Raw genomic sequence first — 20,249 nt, forward strand, 5'->3', positions numbered from 1 at the left:
TCTTAAGAAGAAACACAAAATGTGCCGTAGACACATCACTGCTTTCATGACAGCTAGAGATGTACAGTATGACTAAGCTATTCGCCGTTCTGAGGTCCGTTTTGTCGAAGAAGTAATCCAGAAAACTTCATGTTCCAGATACAACCACACCGCATTTGGAACGCTGATCAAAGTGGATTTAATTACTACTGAAGACAATCTCCCACCAAATATATATTTGGAGACTAGCAAAAGTGAGAAAATGTCAAAAGACCATTTACATTTCTTTTGCACGAATGTTGTTAATGAAATTATCGGAAATAACCAGAAGAGCATTTACTTTGATTCTTGGAGTGCTCGCAAGGACACAAATGCTTCAAATGTTCCCGGCAAGCGGCTGGGTATAATAGTCCCGCACATGTTGCTGAATTCAAGGATGCGATTCAAATGGCATATGATTTTCTAGCTCAAGAAAGTGATTCTGAGAATTGTCCAGCCACTGCTTTCCCCAAATGCGCCTATTGTGATACAGCATATTGTTTTATGCATTTTGTTGAGGAGCCTCATGCACATTTTTAAAGTCCGATATGGGCAAACTAAGAGCAGCATAATCAAATGCTTTCACAATCCTAATCACAGTGGTAAGTAAATCTTCCAGAATTCAAATGGAAGACAGGATTCCTGTTCGAGCCGAGAGACTTCCCCTGTGAGAGTGTCTACTTATCTCCATACTGGTCTGCATTAAAATTGCAATCCATTGAATACGGAATTCAGTAAACGGCAAATGGCATGAAATCTACTACATTCTTGGATACGCCAATGGTCAGCATTTCAGCGAAACCGCACAGTATTTGTAGGAACAGTGCCATCCGCATTCTGTATATAAGAAAGGATTACGTAACAGACTGCTCATTCATAAACCGCATTTGAATTTCCTTTGTTTGTCAGAAGCTCGTTTTATGCCGGTAACATGGCTATACAGGATCTGCAAGGAGGAATGGTCAATATTCATGGATGAGACAGGAATGATCGTTCTAAGCAAAATATATCTAGTAAAACATGGGCTTTAAAATGCACATCTTAAGAGCTATGAGCACTTCTGCAACCTCGATACTGAGAAACAAATCTCTTCTATTGCAAGCTCTTTGCATTCCATGTTTTGAGAGGTGATAGTATGTGTTAAAACAAGAAAAAATGTGCAGTGAAAGTGGGTTCTAAATTGCATACCTTAAGAGTTATGAGAATTGTTCATCTTCGCTACAATGAAAAACATCTCCTCTATTGAACAAGCGCCCATAGCTCTTAATGTATGCACTTTACAGTACGTACATACTGGACAATTTTATCTTTTTTGGTCCACATTTCCCCCACCATAATTTGATTTATTTCAAGTACTTTGGTTTGTGATCATCTCATAACACTGACCATTTCTTTCAACTGATTTTACAAGTCCTTGGCCGTGTCTGACAGAATTATAAAGTCATTGACAAACTTCAAAGTTTCTGATTCATTTTTTGTATTTGTCTTTCGTTTCTTTACGTCTGTTCATTGCGTAGATTGAATAACATAGCCTATCGGGTATAGTCAACGACTCTGTATGACTCTCTTGTCAACTACTGTTCCTCTTTCGTGTCGTTTGACTCTTAAAACTGCCGCGTGGTTTCTGTACAAGTTGTAGGCAACCTTCAGATCTTATCATTTTATTCTTGCTACCGTCAGAATTTCAAAAGATATATTTCAGTCCACATGATCAAAGTCATTGTCTAAATCTACAAATGTGAAAATAACAGTAAAAAAAGACAAGCTTGTGTGGGGTTACCTTTCTTCAGACTTATCTTCTACATTAAGTCATCGGAATAACAACATCTCGCGAAATCCTACAACTGTCCGCAATCAAAACTGATCTTCCCCGAGGCTGGTTTCTTTATCAGTTTTTCCGTTCTTCTGTGGACACACAGTTCGTCAAAAGAGTGAACCACCCAGAAATGGAGGAGGAAACGAAATGAAACTTCACAGGTTGAGAGATTATATCATGTTATTTCAGTGATTACAAATTCGAGTCAAATTTACGAAGAGCTTGATAGTATGAATCCACATACCGGTATGACGTTCCATTCGATCTGACTTGATGCAAACACTGATAAGATTCTGAAACTTCACATAAAGCCGTTTCTTTATCAGTTTTTCCGTTCTTCTGTGGACACACAGTTCGTCAAAAGAGTGAACCACCCAGAAATGGAGGAGGAAACGAAATGAAACTTCACAGGTTGAGAGATTATATCATGTTATTTCAGTGATTACAAATTCGAGTCAAATTTACGAAGAGCTTGATAGTATGAATCCACATACCGGTATGACGTTCCATTCGATCTGGCTTGATGCAAACACTGATAAGATTCTGAAACTTCACATAAAGCCGTTATATCCTCGCCTAAGGTATACAGCCTGTAACGCCGGAAATGTATATCCTCCTATTTCCATCCATTGTACTATAATTTTTTCTCCTTGTTTTGTTACCTCAAGATATGACATTTCTGTCTCTTTATATATTGTAATTGTTTTACTGTTTGTATATATATATTTATGCATTTATGTCGATGTATAATTGGTTGTTTTGTAAATATTATTTGTATTTTTACGCTGGGTCTTGCCTAGGGAAAACTATGCTAACAAACGAATACGTCGGTAGGTCGTGTGGAGAACCAGAGTGTTTAGGATCTTTGGTAGTGTTAACTCTGTCGCGCGGAACGCGGGCTGAGAGGGAGTCTGGCGGGAGTAGCGAGTGGAGCAGGTGTATTGTGAGAAGCTCCCGCGAGTTGCCGCGCTTTAAGGGTTTGACTTGCGATGATAGTTTCTGATATGGTGTCGCGGACGGGAAGCATTAGCTGGCGCACATCGAGAACCCGTTTCGCCTGGTGACCGGGTCGAGAAGGAGGCGCGCCAACATCCAGCTTCTGCAACAGCGACGGCCGACAATGAGTGACTGTCGCCACCTCCTCGATCGACGGCTTCAAACCTTCAATCAACCAACAAGGAAGACTGGAAGCACGTAAAGTTTTAGAACTGTATGGCAGACTTCAGCTTTTAAACTTGTTCCATTTGCCTCGCAAAATTACAGCAACTTAGCATGAACCTTTGTTGCTCATTGTCCCAGTTGCATTACCAAGCAGGGTCCCTTCCTTTTCCGGAATGAACCCGAGTGTCGTTGAAATTCAAACGCCAGCATTATTTTATTTCACTGCTTTAATTTCAAAGTTCAGTTAAGGTATTCATAGCTGGCTACAGTATTTAGATTACACAAGCACAAATTAAGAGTGCTAGTTTTGTTACCATATTTTAGTTTACCTGTGACTGCAGCTCAGCTTGGTACGTACTAAATTTTACTATTGTTAATTGTTCAGAATCGTTTAATTCAAGTTCAAAGTTAAATCTCTTATTTCTAAATTGCGTAGATTCAAGTAGCTTTTGAAATGATTGTTGAGGTAGTCCAAGACTAACCGTATTTTACTGAATTTCGATGTGCTTCAGAAAGAAAGCTCACTATTAACTTCAGTCACTAAATTAACTTTCGATTTTCCGGTTTTATTAATTCTTTTGCTAAATTAAGTCAGAGTATAGCGAAATTTATTACTTCTGACAAACTTTCAGTTTTTACACTACACTTGTCAACCTTCAGTTGCCACGCTTCTAGTGCTAATTATATGTGTAATAATCTTTCTTTTTCAGTTACTATAGTAATTGTCCTTAGGACTGGCGACCGTAATTTCCCCCAAATCTCAAATATATAATTACCGCTAGTTCATTGTTAACGTAACGGCCGCACATTTACTTTCTTTATTAACTTTACCCCTATTTCAAAATTAATTTCCAACAGTGTCATTAGCATTTTTCCTTTCATTTAGATGTAACCCTTTCCTCCCTCTTTACCGACAGATTAACTTCGGTGACGATTGCTTTTTCCAAATTTCCATTAGGTACACGCGGTTTAATTTTTCACTGTCATTAAGGTCGATAAGTGAGGGGGAGGTTACACGTGGCGACCTGGTGACAGGACAATCTTCGGATTTGAGGTTGTTCTGGACATGAATTTTGCATTGTGCAACTCTTGTAACAAAGTACTGGTTACGAAATGGTCGATACGTCAGTGAGAATATTAGTGTGAGCAATCCTAATTAGATTTGATATTTGGCGTTTATATTGAAAATTATTAAAATGAGTGAAGGCAACAATTGCCAAAATTTGGTAGACTTGGATACGGAACAATCGGTCGAACAGTGGGAAACGCGCACCGCGGTACCCATTGTTCAGGGGTAGGCGGCTAGCATGAAAGGCGCGACCGCCGTAGCGCAACAAAGAGCAGAAATGGAATTCCAAACTTTAGAAAATGGTTCGGAATCGGAAGTGAAAATCAAATCTGAATCCCTTGATGACGAATACGGGGGGACAATTAAAGAGGAAGCCGCTACGGAAGTAAAACCGGTAGTTTCCGGGAATTTAACTGATTTATTGAATGTTTTGATTAACGAAATCAAGAGTCAATCGGCAGAAATTAAAGCTCTGTCTGCCAAGCAAGAAGATCAGGCTGCCAAGCAAGAAGCTCAGGCTGCCAAGCAAGAAGCTCAGGCTGCCAAGCAAGAAGCTCAGGCTGCCAAGCAAGAAGTTCAGGTTGTCAAGCAAGAAGCTCAGTCTGAAAAAATTGAACGGATGCTAGACAATCAGAACAAAGCTATCAACGTTGTTAACAACAATGTTGGAGTTGTTAACACAAAAGTTGATAAAATCAAAGAAGATATTGTTGTGATTAATACCGAAATCGGTAATCTTAAACAGGAAATGATAGGCGTTCAGGCGGAAATTGCGAGCATAAATACACGTTTTTATTCCGAAATTAGCAGAATCGAGAAAAGTGTAGGAGAAGCAGTTGCTCCGATCATCGAGAATAAGGTAACGGAACAAATTCAATTAGTGAAAAAGGAGGATCAAAAGAAGGTGGAAACTTTAAAGGCTTCAGTATCCGAAGTAGATACCAAAGTGACGAAGCAGGCTAATACCTGCGAAGAAAAAAAAAGGTAAGTAGAAACGCTTACGACAACCACTTGCCAACTAATTACGAGAGTGTCGGAATTAGAAAAGAAACTTGACGAAAAACAGAGCTATGTGCCAATCTGTGCACATAGTTCGGAATTGTTGACGAAAGAGGAGCGGTTCGACCCCTTGAAAAAAGGCGGTATACACGCGACGGATTTCATTAAGAATTGTGAAAGAGTTTTACCCAGATCATGGACTAATGAGAGAAAAATTAATGCGATTATTGATGTGTTGGCTGGTGATGCCAAGCGTTGGGGCTTAAACCTCAACATTACGAACCTGACTTTTGACGAATTTAAAAATTTGTTTCAGGCTGAATACTGGTCAGAGCAAAAACAGCAAAGTGTCTGGCGCGAATTTGTCGTATCGAGGCCTTTCGATGCGAATTCGCGCGGCTCGATGAAGGAGTTTTGTGAGGGCTGGATCCGCAAGTTGGAATATTTGCGTGATCGCCGCACGGAATCCGAAATAGTCTGGGAACTCTACAAGAAGCTTCCAGATGATACAAAACGATACGTAGGAAGCAATTACAGGACAATCAATGATTTCCTGCAAAGAGTTGAGGACGAGGACTATTGGCGCAATAATCGCGACAGTGGTAGAGGCCGTGGTAACAACAATGGGTACCACAACAACGATAACCATGGCAGCAATAACAATAATGGTTCGGACCGTAATAACAATCGGTACAATGCAAATAATAACAGGAATGACGGAAACCAGTATCATACTAACGTGATACGGGCTTCACAGAATAGTAATAACGCCAGAGGGTGTGATCAGCCGCCTCAGCAGCATTCGGGGAGCGTATCTGCTGGGACGAGACAGGGAAACCATTAGCCGCGCCGGTGAGGGGCCGACCGGGCGTGGAGAAATTTTGGCGGCCCAATAACAGGAGAAAACCCAGGTGTCGTCATTATGAAAATTCCGTATGGAATAATCAACGGCGGGAGAGTGTGCCAGTGTTAGGAGAAAGGAGTGCGCCCACAAGTAGTAGATCAGCTGTATACACGGCAATAGAAAATACATTCACTGTCAGTGAGAACAATTTAAGTAGTGTTCCGGAAATCGATTATAAAGTGGCAGCTGTAATACCCACAGCGGAACTGGAGATTGAGTTTAAGAATGATTCGCAAGTGTTGAGAGAAGATCAGATGTCGGATAAAACGTCCGTCATCGAGCGAGAGGATGCAGAGAGGGATGAGGTCTGGCTAAGGCGGTTCGGTCGCTTATATGACGAACTAAGAGATTATAGGGGCCTGTACGGGAGAAGTGTTTATGGGGAGCGCGGGCAGGATTTGCTGCGTCTCGTCCCGCAGGAAGATAGTGTTTGTGAAGTGATAGAAAGTTCTGGCCCTAACCGGCAGACTTTACCAGAAATAGTTGATGTTAATGGGGAGCACGAGCAAGATTCCTCGTGTTTCGTCCCGCAAGAGTTGGATGTTGGTAACGGAAAGTTCTCGCCCTGACCGGCAGGCTTTACCGAAAGTTATAGTGGTAGAAGTGGCCGACCCATCCGACGCAAAACTCCAGTTTAAGCATTGCTTAAGTATTAAGGGGAAAGATTACGAGAATTTTAGTGATAGCCGGACACGATTGGTAGAAAAGCACGTAGATTACAGCGAGTATGAGGTTAGAGCTGACGTTATACCGTCAGACGGTAGCAGTGTGGGTTGCGCAGATCTAGAGGAAGTAATTGCAGATACTACTGGGCACATTCCTCCAGGTAGATTGGCAGATGAGATCAATCTGACCAAAGAGGAATCAACGAAGGTGACAATTAATGAATTGATAGCAAAGCAACACTCACTAGTCGACGAGTTACAGGAAAAGTTTTCGGTATTGGAGGCGGAGCTACAGACTAAGCCTCAGGACAAGCGTGTTGAAATTAAAACTGTATGTGAACAGAGGCTGAAAAAGCCGCCAGATAAGCCGGATTTAGGATCAAAGCCGGATGGTTTCTTCTGGCATGACCTGGATATAGACGAGGATTTACTGTGGGAAAATAAAGAAACAGTCGAGGGAGGACTAGTGTAGACAGATAGTAGTGTCTGTTAATATGCATGACCTACAACTAAACGTGTTGATTGACACCGGTGCAGAATTGAGTGCTGTATCTGGGAAAATATTTGAGATACTGAAAGACAGACCTGGCATCGTAGTTATGCCAGTAACAGGAGTGAAAATTATCGGTGCTACTGGGAAGGCCAGTAAACCGGTCACAAAACAGATTTTTGTCAACTTCGAGATATGTGGGGCACAATTTGAACAAGAGTTTGTCGTCGTGCCAGACTTAACTACGGAAGTAATTATTGGGTTAGATTGGCTATTAAAGTACCATGCAGTGATTAATTGCGAAAGCAAAACTTTGACATGTACGTCACAAGATAAAACAATAGTAGTTAGTTTTGACGAGGCAGGAGACGGTGTGCATAGGCAATACCAGCTTATACACATAGTAAACTGGCCGGATGACATTGACGTATGAATGAATTTGAACTGCCGTAACGTGAGGAATCTCGGCATTGACAAAAGTGTAGAAAGTGAAATGGAAGAGATAACCAAATTCCCTCCACGGATTGACATTAGTATTGGTGTGAAAAAAGATCGTTTGCGAGAAGTAATGAAGCTAAAAGCCGACGCTCGCACACGTCGTCATGACGCTAAAGCGCGTTTTGCTAAGTTTGCAATCGGAGACTTAGTACTTGTAAAAGCTCATGAGAAATCGAGCGAGATAGACCATGAAATCTCTAAATTTAAGTTTGTTTATAATGGACCATATAAAGTCATTGGTATACCTCACACAAATGCTTATTACTTAGAGTATCCAAGCTCTGGAAAACTATTAGGTATACGGATCATTGTAGACTTGAAATTGTACCAACCTAGGATCGATTAATACCACACAATGGGTAATTTGTACAGTATGTAAAATAGAGTGTAAGATTTAACGATTTGCTAGATTGCCATGCTTTTGACTGACCAAGGTCATTAAAGAAGTTGTAATTAATAAGTAATTAATTTTGATTAATCAATTTAATTTTAATCAATTTAATCATGATCTAATCAACTGAAAAATCCAAGCTGCTAGTTTAAGTTTTCAGCTGAGTCACAGTAGATTAAGGAATGTAAATATGATTTTGTAAATAGCTGTAAGATTTCATGAATGTGTGTTTTACTAGTCATTGCCGATGTACTTAGACGCTGTTTTAAGTTTCAGGCTAGTACATGCATGTGATGATGGACAGTGTTGAGTTATCCACTGTGATAGTATTGAGGGACTCCTTGAGATTACTCAGGAGTGAGCTTTTCCGAAAGAATTCAGTGAAACGGACGTTCTGGAAACGCCGTTACAAGGGCGAGTGGGATCAAACGTGCCGCACAGGGGGGCGCAACAATACTGGCAAGGCGGAGCCGCTGTCGGCTCTTGTGCCGCTATCGGCTCTTGTGCCGCTGTCGGCATTCTTTGTACTTGCGAGTACGGAAGGCGGAGTTGTTTTTCTTCCCGGACAGCTGATGTGAAAGAATTCTGCTGTCAATATTTATGGTTTTTTCGATCTGCTGAATATTATTTTCTTGTTTAGCATTAAGTGGACTCTCATGGCGAGAGTATTAATTATGAAAAGGTTATATAAAATGTGTATTCTATGTAATTAATAATTAATTTGCGTATTTTGATCTACCTGTTTTTATGACCATGTACTCTGATTAATTTTGTAAATAGTATTCCATTTCTTGATAGTGTTACGGATTTTGACGATTTTGGAATAGCTAAACCATTTTCTATATTTTCTATGAATTTTAATATGTTGTCAACCTGTTTTATTTTGATCACGATGACAGAGTGGAATAAGATTAGGAGTGTCTCCACTCAATTATTATCGTCTAATAATTGGTTTATGGTTAATTAGGCGAATGCTAAATTTTGTTGAAGTTTTGAGCATATGCATTTCCGCTGTTTCTTTTTTGGGACATTTTCTGAGTCTGTTTAGGTTACACGAACATCCTCAGACAATGTGGGGCACGTGTAATGCCGGAAATGTATATCCTCCTATTTCCATCCATTGTACTATAATTTTTTCTCCTTGTTTTGTTACCTCAAGATATGACATTTCTGTCTCTTTATATATTGTAATTGTTTTACTGTTTGTATATATATATTTATGCATTTATGTCGATGTATAATTGGTTGTTTTGTAAATATTATTTGTATTTTTACGCTGGGTCTTGCCTAGGGAAAACTATGCTAACGAACGAATACGTCGGTAGGTCGTGTGGAGAACCAGAGTGTTTAGGATCTTTGGTAGTGTTAACTCTGTCGCGCGGAACGCGGGCTGAGAGGGAGTCTGGCGGGAGTAGCGAGTGGAGCAGGTGTGTTGTGAGAAGCTCCCGCGAGTTGCCGCGCTTTCGGGGTTTGGCAGCATGTAATTGCGCTCGACTTGCGATGATAGTTTCTGATATGGTGTCGCGGACGGGAAGCATTAGCTGGCGCACATCAAGAGCCCATTTCGCCTGGTGACCGGGTCGAGAAGGAGGCGCGCCAACATCCAGCTTCTGCAACAGCGACGGCCGACAATGAGTGACTGTCGCCACCTCCTCGATCGACGGCTTCAAACCTTCAATCAACCAACAAGGAAGACTGGAAGCACGTAAAGTTTTAGAACTGTATGGCAGACTTCAGCTTTTAAACTTGTTCCATTTGCCTCGCAAAATTACAGCAACTTAGCATGAACCTTTGTTGCTCATTGTCTCAGTTGCATTACCAAGCAGGGTCCCTTCCTTTTCCGGAATGAACCCGAGTGTCGTTGAAATTCAAACACCAGCATTATTTTATTTCACTGCTTTAATTTCAAAGTTCAGTTAAGGTATTCATAGCTGGCTACAGTATTTAGATTACACAAGCACAAATTAAGAGTGCTAGTTTTGTTACCATATTTTAGTTTACCTGTGACTGCAGCTCAGCTTGGTACGTACTAAATTTTACTATTGTTAATTGTTCAGAATCATTTAATTCAAGTTCAAAGTTAAATCTCTTATTTCTAAATTGCATAGATTCAAGTAGCTTTTGAAATGATTGTTGAGGTAGTCCAAGACTAACAGTATTTTACTGAATTTCGATGTGCTTCAGAAAGAAAGCTCACTATTAACTTCAGTCACTAAATTAACTTTCGATTTTCCAGTTTTATTAATTCTTTTGCTAAATTAAGTCAGAGTGTAGCGAAATTTATAACTTCTGACAAACTTTCAGTTTTCACACTACACTTGTCAACCTTCAGTTGCCACGCTTCTAGTGGTAATTATATGTGTAATAATCTTTCTTTTTCAGTTATAGATTATGATAGTAAAAAGAACTTAGTAAAAGACAAGATGAGAAAACAAGCAGATGCGAGAGTTCGTCGTCACAACGAAAAAGTAAGGAATCCTACATTCAAAATAGGTGATCTCGTTCTTGTAAAAACACATGAAAAGTCAAGTGAAATTAATAACGAGATCAGCAAATTTAAATATATATATAATGGACCATTTAAAATAGTGTCCATACCCAATGTGAATGCTTATTATTTAGAGTACCCATTAACAGGCAAACGCCTGGGAGTAAGAAACATAGTGGATCTCAAAAGGTATGAACCACGAATTCTACCAGATTGAAAATAAATATATAAATAAATATTAAAGTAAACCAATATGTAAATAGTTTTGTTTCTTTTGTTCTATGTGAAAGGTAAATGCTCACTAAAATATATTGCAGTATTCTAATGAAACTTCTAGTTTAAGTAGAGACTAAACAGACTGGGAAAGACTGAGCTTCTAAGAAAGCCTTAATAGATGTGTAAATAAGTGTTGTGGAAGAGGTAGAAAATTGAGGAGGTAAAGTGAAAAGGACGGGCTACAAAGTAATAGGCGCATCACGTGTGTTTTACTTGCCTGAGATAAAAGAAGTGTATTTAAAACTTTGTAAAAAAGATGTTTAAAGTGTACTGTGTTTAGAAGTAAGAAAATTGAAAAGAATATATGTAAATCATTTATGTAATGTTTAGCAGGAAAGAGAGAAAGAATTGGTGTTTAATTTTAAATATGTAATATAAGTATCGAGGTGTATCAGTAAGAAAGCGAAAACCCTTGGTAAAAAGCTTAACGAACATTTCAGATTCATTATAGGATAGACTTCTTATTGAATTATCACTGTAAGATACTTCAATAAGAAGTGGGGCATGTGTAACGGAACTGAAATGATGGTGGGTTGACAGTAATTTGGAGCCCGCGTGTCGGAAACGGGCGCGCTTGTGTGAGACTCCCAGGGAGTGCACCCTGATGCCATCTATTGGCGAAACTGAGAATTAGCGCTACCTGTCAGACAATGCACTAAGCTCTCGGAGTCAAATGTATTCTTTTTCTTGGTAATTATAAGTTATTACTATATAATTTAATGTTGTAAAGCGCTAGTAGTAAATCATTATGACTGGTACGAACTCCAGGGTAATAAATATAAATATTCTTAAATACTAAATGATTTCGGTAAAAAGGTGGTAGGGGAACGCCCCCACTCTTGGTGATATGAGTGTAGCTAGGGGTAGCTGGAGACACAGGGACTGAACAATGGAATGGCCTGGGGAGTGTTGACGTGATCAGACGTGCGTAACTGTGCTCACGCAAAAGTGATTGTGCATCAGCGAAGAGGCGAATATCGTCGCCTTTTTGGAGTAAAACGCGACGAATGGTTGTTGAAACCGCCTCTATGCCACTGGGGCTGATTGTAAGAGTTCCTGCACCCAGATTTTTATGGCAGACGTGCAGTAGCTTATACGAGTGCCACGGCTCGTAGTTCCAGCCGCCATTAAGGGCATGAGGCGTGAAGAGCTGCGTTGGCCACATGCATCTCACCACCAGCACCGACACGTCTACTCAAGGCAAGACTGCTTGCAATTGTTAAGTCGAACTTTGTATACATGTAAAAGGAGAATACCAGTTTTCTTTTATGCAAGTGCAGAGGACAGAATATAGTAATGAGTAAAATTACGACGCATGTTGTTCATTGTAAAGTGTAGTAACCTCAAACATAGTATAGTGAAATCAGACTGAGGCCACCATCGCCTCTTTCATTTACAATTCTTTTGGTTGTAGAATACTTTAGCGTATAAGAATGTTGAAAAGAGCAATGGTCACACCAGAATGAGTCGCCTATTTATAGTTACTTAAATTTTTCTGAGTAACCTTTCAAGTAAAGTCACTTAACTAATTCTGTATCAATTGTCCAAAGAGTAATATCCAAAATCATTAAATAAGTTGAAGGATAGAATTTTGTTAACCCAAGTTGCATAAACTGTCTTGGTAGTAATTACCAAGCCAACTCACAGAAATTGAGAGAGTATTTGCTTTGTAGAATCATCTAGAATGATCAGAAATAGTAATATTCAGAATTAAGTTTAAATTCAACTCAAGCCATTTCACTTTGAAACGAGCCAAAAATTGATTTATTCTTTTGCTCCTTCAGAGCTGGCGACCGTAGTTATAAGTATTTTCAGGAGGATTCGACGGTAAGTCTGCTTCTCTCGTCGTGCTGATAGGATTATCCACTGCTGCTAGCAGTGGTGATTGGATACATAAGCTCACTACCAAGTTAAGTGGGTCAGGTAGGCAGTGTTACCATGTGAACTGTAGGGCACTGTAGGCCGTGGATCGAACCCGTTCAATCATCACAGCTCTTAGGGAAATAGTCCGGTTAGGAGTGTACTAATCATTAGGTAAATACTGGTGAGTAACGGTCAAAAATGTATACGCAAGTGAATTTAGCAAGGTCCACGTAGCACCTAGTTAATGTGGTGCAATGGCGAGGGTAGGAGTGGAGTAAAAGTGAGCTGAGCTTGTGGCAGCTGTGCTGTATTCAAATATTAACAACGTGGATTCACTACTACCTCTTACCATTAGGACTGAGCTATTTACAGTTAAAATACGTAGCAGTAAGCGCAAAGGCGTGACAGCTACAAGTCCGTATTGGTTTTATACATACGGAATTAGGAAGCGGGTCATTCCGTCAGTGGAGGGGGTTAAAACAACCGAGTCAGTTGAGAACATACCCCATTTACTGATGGAAAGATTCGGCGGTTCGGTCGCAGACTCTATAATCGTCGAAGTTGTTAATACGTTGGAGTATATAACTGCGATTCATCGCTGAGGACACTGCAACGCCACTGATCAGCAGCCCATGATTCCTGGCCACACACCATTCCAAATGCAGGCGATTGTGTTATCGTGTTAACTGCAGCTTAAGGATAGGGTCCGGGTGCTGCTAGTCTCCGACTAATGGATTTGGATGACACAGAACGTCCAAGGAATTCATTATTTATTCTCGGATGGCAGGCTCAGAAGTAAAGGGATTGCGATGTTATTGGTGCACAGTATGACGTTTCTCCCTCGCGGTGGTCAGACGTGATCGACAGGAATGATGACGATGAGTATGCCCGCCCCCACGTTCCCATGCAGTCCAACATTTTGCCACTGTCACATCAGAGTTTCCCCAAGATCCGAATATTGCAGAATTAGACCAGGAGGCTAAACGGAGACCCACAATAAGGCCCCTTCCAAACTCTTGTCAGGTGCTGATAATGCTGTCTCACTTCAGTATGTGACATTACCATGTCCTTCATAGTGATCATTCAACATCTGACGGTGTTCATGCTCCTTATTTACCCTATCAGGCCTGGTAACAACTTTAAAGACGAACAACATTAATCCGCTGTGGTACCTGTAACAGACAGCATTAATATAATAATTTGCACACCCGCCAATGGTGTTTACCTGTACAAAGTTCCATTCTCATCTGGGCATGTTTTCTGGGTGCCTCAATTTACCGTCAGACAATGTAATTCGTGTCAGCAGTTTTCAGCCATGGCCGGATGATTACGAAACTGTAAAGAAGGAAGAGTCTTCTTCGTTTCGTTTTGGTTCATAATTTTTAGTAAGATCACCTGGTGGATGCTGTTTCAGCGGAATGCTGTAATTTGACTTTAGTTCAACTGTGTTAGTTCATTGAACTGTGATAATATTCGTATACTGTGATGTTTCGTTTCGTACTGTTGAATGCATATAAGAACTATGTTCAGTCGCTTGGTGCCGGTATTCTCTAGCATCTAAGAACTATTGGGACCCTGGCGAGTCCCCTGGCTATACTGGGCGGCATTTATCCCCAAAGATGTCTGTCCTCTGATCAATCTGTCATACGAAGTTAGTGATGTACACTGGTAACAAAGATTTTCAGTAGAGGTACGCAGCATCAACGGCGCGACTTATCAGACGAAGCGAGAGAAACTTCGTCAACAAGAATACCTAGTGTACCCTAGACTCAACAGTGAGTGTGGCTAATTCGGAGCTTAAGTCCGCAGTCACTCTTCGGACGCCTTGGCGACTCCACGTCAGTGTGGTTCTGGCTGAGTACTTGTCGCCATTCTTATGACTGCTGATTGTGGGTTAAATGTGCTCCTCCACGGAGGTTCCGTCCCTTTCAAGAGGGGTAATTTTTCGAACAAGATTCCAAAGTAGTCCGTGGAACTGAGAATGGGTACACCTAGACTCTCTATAGACAGACAGGTTGATAGCCAATAGAGAAAAGACTGGTTTTGACTGTCAGCTGTGCATTTCATGCGTTCAGCTCGGGATGACCTACGGCCACAGAAAATGAGAAAAAAAGCATTGACTTTGATGAAAGAGAAAAAAAGGAGGCGAGACACCTGCAGTTGCACCTGAATTCCTATTCTCATTTGGCAACCAAGTGAACCACAGCGCTAAACGCCTGTTGCCGGCGATCGAATCGTAGTTAACAATTGCACATACGCTCACACCATGCTTAACAACGAGGGGACTTGGGATTTGATCCCGGGCGTTGGTACACAGATTACTGTGCAGTGTCGTTACTTTGCTACTAGACTTTCCTCACTAGTCAAGAACCGAAACTCTGCTTTCTTGATTCAAGCCGTCTATTTCCGTCTCGAGTGCTGTGATACTTAAGTCCGTAAGCCACCTGAGCTGCTCAAGTCAGTAACATTATATGTATAAGGTACGATCAAAAAGTTCTCATTCGAACCCATGCAGTCCAGAATAGGCATCTCAATCAGGCAAAATCAATGTGAGCATTGAGGCAATCGTCCCGCCGAGGCAACAGGTTGAAGAAATCCGTTTGCTAAAACGATCAAAAAGTTCTCATTCGAACCCATGCAGTCCAGAACAGGCATCTCAATCAGGCAAAATCAACGTGAGCATTGAGGCAATCGTCCCACCGAGGCAACAGGTTGAAGAAATCCGTTTGCTAAAACACTGTGTTCTTCTGCGTGGAGAAGTCCGTAACTGCCTGCATCACATCCTCGTGCGACAGGAATCATCGAACCTTCAACTCTTTTTAAGGGACCGAAGCCGTGATAATTGCATGGGGAGACATCAGGACTATAGGGCGGGTGCTCCCACTTAAGATGGCGTGATTTCTGCTTTACGATATTTGCGAAATGAGGACGTGAGTTATCATGAAGCAGCAGTACCCAGCAAAGAACTTGGCGTACCATTCAACAACGGTAGTTTTCGACAGACATGCTGCCCCTTACACACTCTTCATTCTCTGATGGATATCTAACCGTGTTTTTCCTTCAACGACCAAGAAAAGAATGTCAGCACGTTGGTCCTGTTTAGATGCATTTAGTAACAATGTCGCCACAGATCACGTTTTCTCATTTAGCGGACACACATCAGAAACATACGAATGCCACACTAATCTCTCGCTTACATCTCAGTGCTTATACACGCCCATCGGAGTACCGCTACGTTGCATAAAAGCTGCAGCAATGCCCTCAAAAGGTAACATTTTGATCGCTCCTTATGTAGAACACATAGTCACTGTTGAAACATCACAACTATGAGGCCATCATTTTCACTTTACGTGATGTGATAAAACACTCCTACTGCGCCGAATAAAATCCAACACATTGATCAGTTCTTACTGACTTCGAATAAGGTCTACTGTAAATACAAAATCTTAATTTACATTAATAGAAGGTAAATATCTATCTTAAGAAAGTGCAGTCAGTAAAAATAATTTTGAAACAGAATTATTTACTGATGCACGTCTTTGAACCTTAAAGCTGTGCATATTTTCTACCTTTCTTATATCACAAATGATTGTGTTTTGTTAAGATACACGGGTTCTCAAAACGGGACATCAATATCTTACACAATGTGATGGAAATATCACTTCACACCTCGGAAGGTACAAAATGCGCTCCATAATTTTATACACTGCCGGAAAAAATAAATTTGTACATCTGGATAAAGGACATCAGTTTTGATCCGATGACGGCATATGCCACCTATGAGATAGGAAATGTACTAATAATGGTTTCAAGGTCGTCCGCCAACAGATAGCGTATTGGCATAGCTACCAGGGCGACATCTGTGTCTTCCCCTTTAATAGGGAATGCTCACAGCCGGAAGGCAAACGTGTAAATCGTGTAAGCAAGCAGGCAACTACATCACGGATATGCACTCGTGTTTCTTACAGTCTACTGAGCGAGTTTGAAAGGATTCAGATTGTGGCCTTCCGAGTGGCAAAATGGTTCTTTCGGAGAACTGTCACAAAAGTTGGACTTCCTGTGTCAGGTATCAGAGGTCACGTGAACATTCTCACACCCGTAGACGAGGTTCTGGGCGTCCATGCACCACAGACGCTCGCCAGGATCGTCGTATTGTAAGAGTAACAGTGACACATAATACAGCTACCACATACAAATGAAAGGGCTTGTCAGCGCAAACGTGCAATCACGAACTGTTGCGAACCGGTTATTAGCAGTGGGCCTACGGGCATGCACACCTCTACCCCGTCTTCCACTCATGCCACAGCATCGACGAGCACGGCTCGATTAGTGCTATCAGAGGATCACTTGGAAGATGGAATGGCGCGCCGTGGTCTTCGGCGATGAAAGCAGATTCTGCTTGCAGGCAAGTGACGGTACTAGGGAAACTCCCCATCGCACCCCTTTCAGGTTTACTGATCAAATGATTCAGTGGATAGTCCATCAAAAACTGCATGTTTGAAGCAAGTAATTTGCAATGGTAAGTAGCTACATTACTGTTTACAATATAATTGCTGCAATACTGAAGTAACGTTTTTTGTATCGCCTTCGTTCTTTCTTCCAATACTGGTTGGCCTACAGGAGTTTTCTCACCGCACTGAAGACACTTAAATTTTGTATTTTGCTATGTTAGAAATTATCATGCAGATCATAAAAATTAATAACAGGTTAATTATAGAGAAACATTTCTCGTAACAGGGGTATACAGCTGACCGCTTAGTACTTGAGTCGCGAACGAACCATTCTGTGTCATCATTAACTATTATCTCGTATTACAAAACGCTGACAGAGTTCCAGTTTGGAGTAGACGGAAGTTTCCCGCAATTAGAAAATTCGGTAACGTTGTAAGAAAATATATTTTCGTGAATTACCCGTATATCGTCTTAATAATTTGTACGTATAAATAAAATTAGAATGAAAAAGTGGTGCAGCTCTTCCAGAACATAATGATGTAAGTTCCATTTTTATGAAGTCAGCAGTTTGGTAGTTGGAGCAACGTGTATAAAATGTAAAATTACACGTGGGTCCCGCACGGGATGTTGCAACTCACAAGGGGAACTCCCCATCGTCCCCCCTCCCCCACCTCCCTTCAGATTCAGTGGTAAGAGGACCCAGTGGACAGCCCGACAAAAGCCGAACACAGATCAAGCATGAAAACAGGAAGGTCTACAACAGGTCTACTGAACTGTGAAAAAAGAAGCAAAACAGAAAAAAAGAGAAACAGTGAATGGTCCAAGCTCAACTTATGCAACATCGAGCAAATGTCAAAAACTACGCTGTCGTAATTATGTGGCCATGTTGTTCAACAGTAAGGGCGGACATCTGAGTTCAAATCTCACACGTATCTCATTTTACACAAAATTATGAACTGACTGACCGTTGAATGTTGCATATCTTAAGCTTAGACCGTTCACTGTTTCGAATTCGCTTCTTTTTTTACAGGTCAGTACAATTCATTCCTGTTTTCATGCTTGATCTGTGTTCAGTTTTCAATGGGCTGTCCACTAGGTAATATCTCCAACTAGGTCAGAGCGGGGTGCAGAGACCTGGTGATCAGTGTCTTGTAGAGTGCATTCGTCCAAGACACACTGGCCCCACCACAGAGCTTATGGTGAGGGGTATGATAAGCTGCAACTCCCATTCACGTGTAGGCGCCCCGATGGTCCCGGTCGCCTACGGTGGACTGGAAGCCGAGTGGTGACCTCTCCAGTTATCAGGATGCTAGGAAATGGCTGTGGATGCGTCAGAAACGCCAAAGAAACATTATTAATTCATGACACCTTCATTCCTGCTGAGAACAATGTGGCCCGCATAACACAGGATGGCTGAGCTTGGTGATATCAACGATCTTCCCTGAGTCCACGCTGACTTGGAGCGATGACACCAGCTCCAGGCCGCACCAGTCTTGCTAGCGTAGTGCCTCGTGCTGTGACGTAGCAGCAGAATACCCTTACTTCGGCTGTGTGTGGCTGGCGGCACCCGGCTGGCTGGCCGGCTCAGTGGCGGACAGAAGGCTGCTGCATGTAGGAGGCTCTGGGTTGGAGTCCCCACGCTGTCGGCACGAGAGGCGTTCTCGTAGTGCAGAGTGTATTCTATCCCACCCCATCTTCTACCTTGCTCCTCCTGGTGGCTCGTCTGTGGCGGACGGGCGGAACGGGCTGCAATCCCCCAGTATTGTCGGCTTACCCAGTTGTGATGGTGGATGCACAGGGCCTAGGCCCCGCATGATATCGACGATGGCTCACTGATGTGGTGAGCATTGGTGGCGAGTGAGTCTGCCACAATGTCTGCTAATCCTGGGTTGATGATTGACAGCGGCAGCAGAGAGGACCAGAGCTGGTACTGTCCCCTCACATCTGCTGCTGGATGGGCCGCCCTTACTGCAACACCTCCTTAATAAAGATTAACATGTCAATGACCGAGCTGAGTGCTATGTAGCGTCCCAGTACACATCTAACTGCAAGTCTAACTGCGAGTGCCTTGTTGGTATCAAAGCTGGCATATTTAAAGAAAGCACGAGCGACGTCCTGACGTCATGCTCATTTGTAATGAATGCATTCGCTCCACTTATACCTTATACTGCTGATTTATTTGTCGTACTCGCCTCTTAAGTGTTCTTGTGACAGAGTTACATGTTGTTAAGGAAGACTTATGCGAAGTTATGAAATGCAGTACAGCTGACGCTATACCTCTGTCTTACACTCTACGAAAGTCCCCGTCTAACACAAACCCGCGTGCTAAGCATTTCTCTCTCGCCTGTTGTGTGTAACCAGGCCATTGCCCCTGTGTGACGACAAATTCCAATACATGTGCAATCCTCTTACCTCTTGGCTAACCTACTGCCTCTGGCTCTCAGCATAGGCAACGAAACTTTGACAATATTCCACGTTTCCAACTCTTTACTACTCCGCGACACTACACATCCCCCTCCTTTAAGAAAATTCGTCCCAAATTTTACAATTCTGGACTTACTGGTTGTGCCCACCATTCTTCCTTATACTCTACAGGAATCTTAGAACTACTCCTACAACACTGTCAATCTTTTCTTATCCATTAATAACCTATTTACACTTAATACTGATTCCAATCTTATCATTGGTTATCTATTTATATTACGTTCCACTATTCCCGATCCATCCCATAGGTATTTGATGTACGGTTGTTATTTCAGAACAAGACATCTTTTTCTGTATACAAAAGTAAGTTGCACAAATAAACACTAGAACTAAGATTATGCTAGTCATTGACACACCAAATATAATTGTGTTTTGCTTACGTTTCTCCCGATAGTGTGCTGCAGTAGTTGATTAACTGAGATCTGCTCTTTTTCTGAGATAATCAGGCTATCTAAAGATTGTAGCAACGTGGGATCCAAGGACTCGTTAATATACGTTAGGTTCTAGCGAGCATTATGTGTAGTTGTTCCTCTGGATAATACAAGATAGACTGTGACACGTTAATAATTATTGTACCTGTGAAAGTAGCTGGTAGGTGAAAATGCTTCGCCACTATTTCACATCCAGTGCCATTAATCAACAACCCATTGCCCTGTAATTCAAGCTTTGATATATC

This window comes from Schistocerca cancellata, chromosome 1 (assembly GCF_023864275.1).
Source record: "Schistocerca cancellata isolate TAMUIC-IGC-003103 chromosome 1, iqSchCanc2.1, whole genome shotgun sequence".
Taxonomy (NCBI): Eukaryota; Metazoa; Arthropoda; class Insecta; order Orthoptera; family Acrididae; genus Schistocerca; species Schistocerca cancellata.